The 6,190-nt window shown below is 43.4% G+C and overlaps 1 pseudogene; it reads right to left on the bottom strand.

Moving 5' to 3' along the window:
* The window catches only part of LOC103195799, a 124,176-nt pseudogene extending 119,126 nt beyond the window's left edge, over window positions 1–5,050 (bottom strand).
* Window positions 5,051–6,190: the final 1,140 nt, after the last annotated feature.

The following is a 6,190-nucleotide window of genomic DNA, read 5'->3' as shown; positions in this document are numbered from 1 at the left end:
TGTGATCCAAGTGGACGGTTTGTATTATTTCGATGTTTCTAAATTTATTGAAACTTGCTTTGTGGCCTAACAAATGGTCTGTTCTGGAGATGATCCCTGTCACTGGAAAAGAGCAGGCATTGTGTTTTTGTTGGGTAGAGTATTCTGTATATAAATAGAGTTCTGTGTATTCTGTAGAGTGTCTATATGGTCCACTTGGTTGATTGTGTTATTTAGATCTTCTGTATCTTTGTGGAGTTTCTTTCTAGTTGTTCCTTCCTTCATCAAAAGTGGTGTGTCAAAATCTCCTACTATTATTGTGGAGTTGTTGTTATGTGCAGTCAAGTCAGACTCGACTCGTAGTGACCCCTCTTGCATTTCTGAGGCAGTATTACTACAGAAGTAGATGCCCAAACTTCCTTCCGAGGAGTGGCTGCTGGGTTTGAACCGCCAGCCTTCTGATTAGCAGTGAAGTGCCTTAGGCACTACGCTACCAGAGTTGTCTATTTCTTTTTTCAATCCTGTTAGTGTTTATATATTTGGGGGCTGTTTCATTAAGTGCATAGAAATTTATTATAGTTCTATCCTCTGACTGGATTGACCCTTTAATCATTACATAATGCTCCCCCTTGTCTCTTATGCTAATTTTTGTCTTGAAGTCTGTTTTATTAGAAATAAATATTGTTACTCTTGTTCTTTTTTTGGTTGCTGTTTGCTTGATACATTTTTTTCCATCCTTTGATTTTTAGCTTATTTTTGTATCTCAGGTAAGTTTCTTGTAGGCACTATATGGATGAGTCCTATTTTCTTATCCATTCTGCCTGGTCTTTATCTTTTGACTGGTGCATTTAATCCACTTACTCTCAGTGTGATTATTGATAGGTATGAATTTACTGCTATCATCCTGTGGTTTTTATTCATTTATTGTGGTGTTGAAATTTTGTTCTGTATAATTTTCTGTGCTGAGTTCATTTTGTTAATTAGATTTTCTACATTTTAATACCAGACAGGGAGCTCTGGTAGCATAGTGCTAACCAGAAGCCTGGCGGTTCAAAGACACCAGCTGCTCCTCGGAAGCAAGATGGGGCAATCTACTTCCGTACTGATACTGCCTCGGAAACCCAAGGAGGGGTCGCTATGCGTTGAGTCGGACTTAAAGGCACCTAACAACAACAACAATACCAGACAAGTGTACCACGTAACTTCTGAGACAATTTTTAATATGTGGTGAAGCTGTAAATGTGTTTTTAAATAGGATGGTCACATGATTTTGTCCACGTCAGGAGAGGACTAAATAAGAGGAAGTGGGAAAGTTGAAGCCAAACTTGAGGAGCCAAAAGCCCCAGATGAAGCTGGGCAGCCAACTCCAGCCTTAGACATTGGGGAGACTGCCTGAGGATATCACTAAGTCTGGAGTTTCCAAGAGAAAAAAGGAAGGGGTGGTTGTGGAGTGACCTAGCTGCTACTTCTGTCATCATAGTGATGTCTGGAATAAATTCAGTCCATCTGGTGACTTCTGTTCTACCTCACTGCTTCTGTGACCCCAATCAGAAGATGCTTGTGGTAGTTATGTTTGTGTGTCAACTTGGCTGGGCCTGGTTGAGTGGCTGGGCAGCTGGTGGTAGTTATTCCCATGGACTGGCAATCTACTCCATGGTGGGATCTACCGCAAGCAGCTGAGGAGCTGCCTTTGGGATGTCGTCTGCTTCCTGTATATAAGGAGAAGCCTGGGGAATGGTCTCTAGCCTACGGCACGCTTGGACCCTGCATGTAGCAGTGTAGTTGTTCAGCAGCCTGCCATGCTCTGCCAACCTTGGGACTTACAATGGATTTAAGGTAATGGCCTGCCATGTGGTTTGATAATATTGGGACTGTGCCTTTTTACTTGTCAACCTTGGGACTTCTCAGCCTCAGCAGCCAGTAGCTTGTCTGAGTGAAGAAATGCCTCTAGGTCTAGTGAAGCAGAAGCAGAAGGCAGAGCTGGACCCCAAGGCTGAAGGATTTCATCCAGCCCCTAGAGCCTGGCACTTTGAACTCAGACTTAAAGCCTCCAAATTGTAAGAATATATTCCTGTTTGTTAAGGCCATCCCATTTGTGGTATATTCCTGTCAGAGTGGCACTAGGTAACCAGAACACTGCTCAATTGGTAGGATTAGCCTCAGGGGTCACCATAAAAGCCCTCAGTCTACAGTGTCAGTGCTAAGGCAGTATCCCACTTCTTGGTTCAGATAGCCCACCTTTCCTGCTTCCTTTCCTGGTGCCTTGTGTCCCAGCCCCTTCAGACTTTCTGTCTGAAGAGTCTTTCTGTCTCTGCCAGTCAATGCCCCTCCCCACTCAACTGCCCCAGCTCTGAATCTGTTTCCTGTAATTTTAATAGGTAATTCCTTATTTTCCCTCCCCATTTATCAACCAGGGAATATTTCCATCAGTCTAGAAAAGTAACTTGGAAACTTTTTTTTTTATAAAAGCACCATTCATTTTTGGTTTCAGATGTAATTTTACCTGCAAAGGAAATATAAGTGATGAGTGGGTTCTTTGCACAATTTAAAATTTTCATTTTTTATGTGTGTATGAGAAATTCCTACTGTTTGTTTAAAGCAACTCTGAGTTGCCCAGAACACTGTTTGAAAAGTGCTTATCTAAGGGAAATCATCTCTCATTCAAAACAGTCTATATTTTAAAACATAATTATAGGAGGAGGGTATAATGGAGGCAATATGATAGGAGAAAAAGAACACATTGAAGATATGGTTTCAAGCCCCAGCTCTACCACTTATTATCATGTAATGTTGTGCAATAACCTGTCTAAATCTCCATTTCTTGAAAAGAACAGAGCAACACTACCATTTACCTTGAGGAACTGCTGTGAGAATTAGATAAGTTAACTTATGTAAAGCATGTAGCATTGTATCTGACACTGCTCAATATACTTAGTCCCTTCCCCTTTCCAATGTGTGCTCTATTTTAATCTGTGCAAAATTCTAAAGAAACGCCTGGAGGGAGGGGCCAGTTCAGCCCATGGGCTGCTGGGAAATCTCAAGCAGAGCTGCTATTTGGACCAGACCTTTATTGCTGAGAAGCTTTTGTTGACCATCTGCTGACGAGATATTACCACTTCTCCTTTTGCTAATGATTTTACTTGAGGTATGAGAATGACAAAAAGAGTAACAACTCAAAGATTCAAATCTATAATAAGCTTCTCCAACTGCCCAGCTGATGTGACAGGGAGGACTTGGGACCGTGGACCTAAAACTTTGGCATAGTAAGTGTGGTGATAAGGGAACCTCAGTCATAAAAGCTCAATTTAAAAGTCTGTCAGGGCTAAAATGACGCTACCTCCATAACTTTGGTTTTTTTGTTTTGAGATCCCATCTGCTATATCATCCCCTCATAATCAATGGAGGTTGTCTCAACCAAGCTTTTCTACCCTGGGCCCCTTTAAGCTAAAGGCTGTCCTCTCATGACTTTCTCTTCTGCCCTGTTTGAGACTGGGAGTTGGATAAGTATGAAGGGAATTACAGAAACTTGCATGCTGACTCTATCCATGTTTCCATGTGACTCCAGGTCCACTGAAGGTTTTTACTGAGTATATGCTGTGGTAATCTACCCTCAACTCCTCTCCCATAGCTACATATTCTCAGCTAATTCTTCCTACAAACCTTAGTCCACATTTTGCCTCTCTATGCCTTCCTGCTTCCATCATCACAGGCAACACTTTGCTCTCTGTTCATTCCACTTATGGGATTACCATCATTCCCACCACTGTACATTATTCTGTAGGCCAGCACTTCCCTGGGATCTAGGTATTGCCTCCCTCATCTCCTGTGGAACATTACTCACTATCATCCAGACACATCTCGAGCCTCCTCCTTTTCCAGCCTCATCCCACTCTAATTTCCGGGATTCTGAAGGCTGAGCTGTGGTGCTAGTTAGTTCCATCATCCCTCTATGACTAACATCTGCCAAGTTCCTCCCATTTCAGCCAAGACATTCAGTGAAATAGGAGAGGGGCCTTGGGGCTTGAGGGCTGTACTCAGGAGATTCAAATGCTATTACCCCTGGAAATAGAAAAATGAAATGCAGGCAGTATGTCTTAAGGTGAGTTGCAGAGGGGTTAAAGGAGGCTGTGTGGAAGAAAAAGTGGGCGTTGGTGAGAAACCAACATGACCTACTCTCTAGCCCTGCTTCTCAGGATGTTCGATATAAATTTGGACTAGAAAGCACCTTGAGAAATACATACAGAATCCTAGCAGTCATGATATTAAACTAGCCATAGTGAGGCAGCAAGAGGAAGAAGTCTCTCCCAGGTTATTCCTTCCTTGGCCCTCTGGTAACCTACCATCAGTCCCTTTCACATATCCACAAATCTCATCTCATTCTTCCTGCAAATCTCCACCAATGCTACGAATACTCTGATCAATTCCTGAAAAGGTTGTGAGAGTGACCTTCAACAAGAATGTGGTCATGAGCTGGAATGACAGCCTGACTCTCCACCTTCCTCCCCCTCACATCACTGTCCTAGGAAGTGGGCTCCTGCTCTGCCCAGAAGAATGAAGTTCCTCTACCTGACCACTGAATCGGCTGGGTAATCCTGAGAGCCTGGACATTGCAGCCTGTAGCTCTCTCTCTATGTCCCCTCAAGGTTCTGATGCAGAAGGGAAGATGCCCAAGAGGCTGACCTCCTTCTAGAAGTTGTGTCCCTCCAAATCTCAGACCTCTAGCCCCCATTTCCCACAACAGACAACCATACTGACCCCTTGGCAGCATCTCCTCTTCCCGCTCACTGTGCCTACGTTCCTTGGAGAGAGGATAGGCCCATAGAAGAGCATAAAGAGGATAAGACTAACTTTCTAATTGGGCAGGGAAAACTCTGGGGTATGGCATGAGCCGCCTACAGCTTGTCTCAGAGTCTGGGCCCTGGCAGTTGTTCCTTGAGCCAGGCCCTCCAGGAACGGCTGCTGTGCACTTACCTGGAGTAGCCCTGCCCTGGACCACGGGATTGCTCAGCACCACCAGTAACACTGTCAGAGCTGGTGTCCAGAGGGCCTCAGGCACCTGCAGGACCATCATGGAGCTGGAAAGGATGGGGAGGTGGAGAAACTTGCTGTCAGGGAAGGATTCACTAAATGGAAACCCCTTCTGATGTAAAAGAGACCATGAACTGAAATAGTTTCCCATGTCTCCTGGGATTGGACAGACTCTAAAAAAGAAGCCAATGAGCACTGAGTTTGACATGACTCATCACTCACTGGGTAGACACTTAGTATGAAAGGTCTGACAATAAGATGATAGACAGAGAGAGTGATATTCATTTTAAGCAACTGGACAAGTCATGAGAGTTTGGGAGAGTATGTGTTTTCTTTGGTTTGAAGTAAATATTCAGCTATTGTGGCCATCTATGGAGATTATCATTCCCCCCAACCTTGTCACCCCTCACATTCCCACAGAACACAGTCTGGGGTGGAGCAAATGCAATCTCTGTTTGTAAAAGGCCCAGTGGCATGATTTACAGAGAGATTGGACTACTCACCCCAGCACTCAACATGAACCCTGGGGTCAGTCTACTCTCTTCTGCTCAAGAGGATATTTAGGGTTCTCTTCCACGCATGTTCTCCTTCTCCCAGAGGTCTGTTAGTCTTGAAAGGTACAGGGGATTCAGATCCTTACTTAGGACTGTCATCAGGATCAGCATGGCCCAGTTTAGGGACCTTCCACATGGGAGCAAGGACATGCCAGCTATATAAACAAGTAACTTTGCAAATTTAAGGAAACTGTTTACCTCTCTGGACTTCAATTTCTTCATCTTTGGTAAGAAGATAATAAACCATGGCTTTATAGCAATGTTCTGAAGGTCAAATGAGAGAAATAGATCTGAAAATACTTTGGAAAAGGAAAGTCCATAGAGAATATATATAGACCAATAAATGAAGAAGAAAATGAAAACCATTGTGAAAGTCACTGTTGTTGTTAGGTGCCACTGAGTGAGTCTGAGGCCCGTGTTGGAATCACTAGCCTATCTTTTAGTGGCCCAGTGCTTACCCATTTGCACCACTCAGGGACCCCTTCCTCCTCCAAACCATCTGATAGTTCACAGTGAATATATTACAAACAAGCTTTTCTGTTTTATAAACTTCTAAATGTGATCCTGTTGAACCACAAAATCTAATAAAGTGTCAAACCAGCATCATTTATTAATATAGATATATTTTT

This window comes from Orycteropus afer, unplaced genomic scaffold (assembly GCF_000298275.1).
Source record: "Orycteropus afer afer isolate SDZICR_OR568_19922 unplaced genomic scaffold, OryAfe1.0 scaffold00059, whole genome shotgun sequence".
In the NCBI taxonomy this organism is placed as follows: Eukaryota; Metazoa; Chordata; class Mammalia; order Tubulidentata; family Orycteropodidae; genus Orycteropus; species Orycteropus afer.
This window is presented reverse-complemented; position numbering and strand designations above follow the sequence as displayed.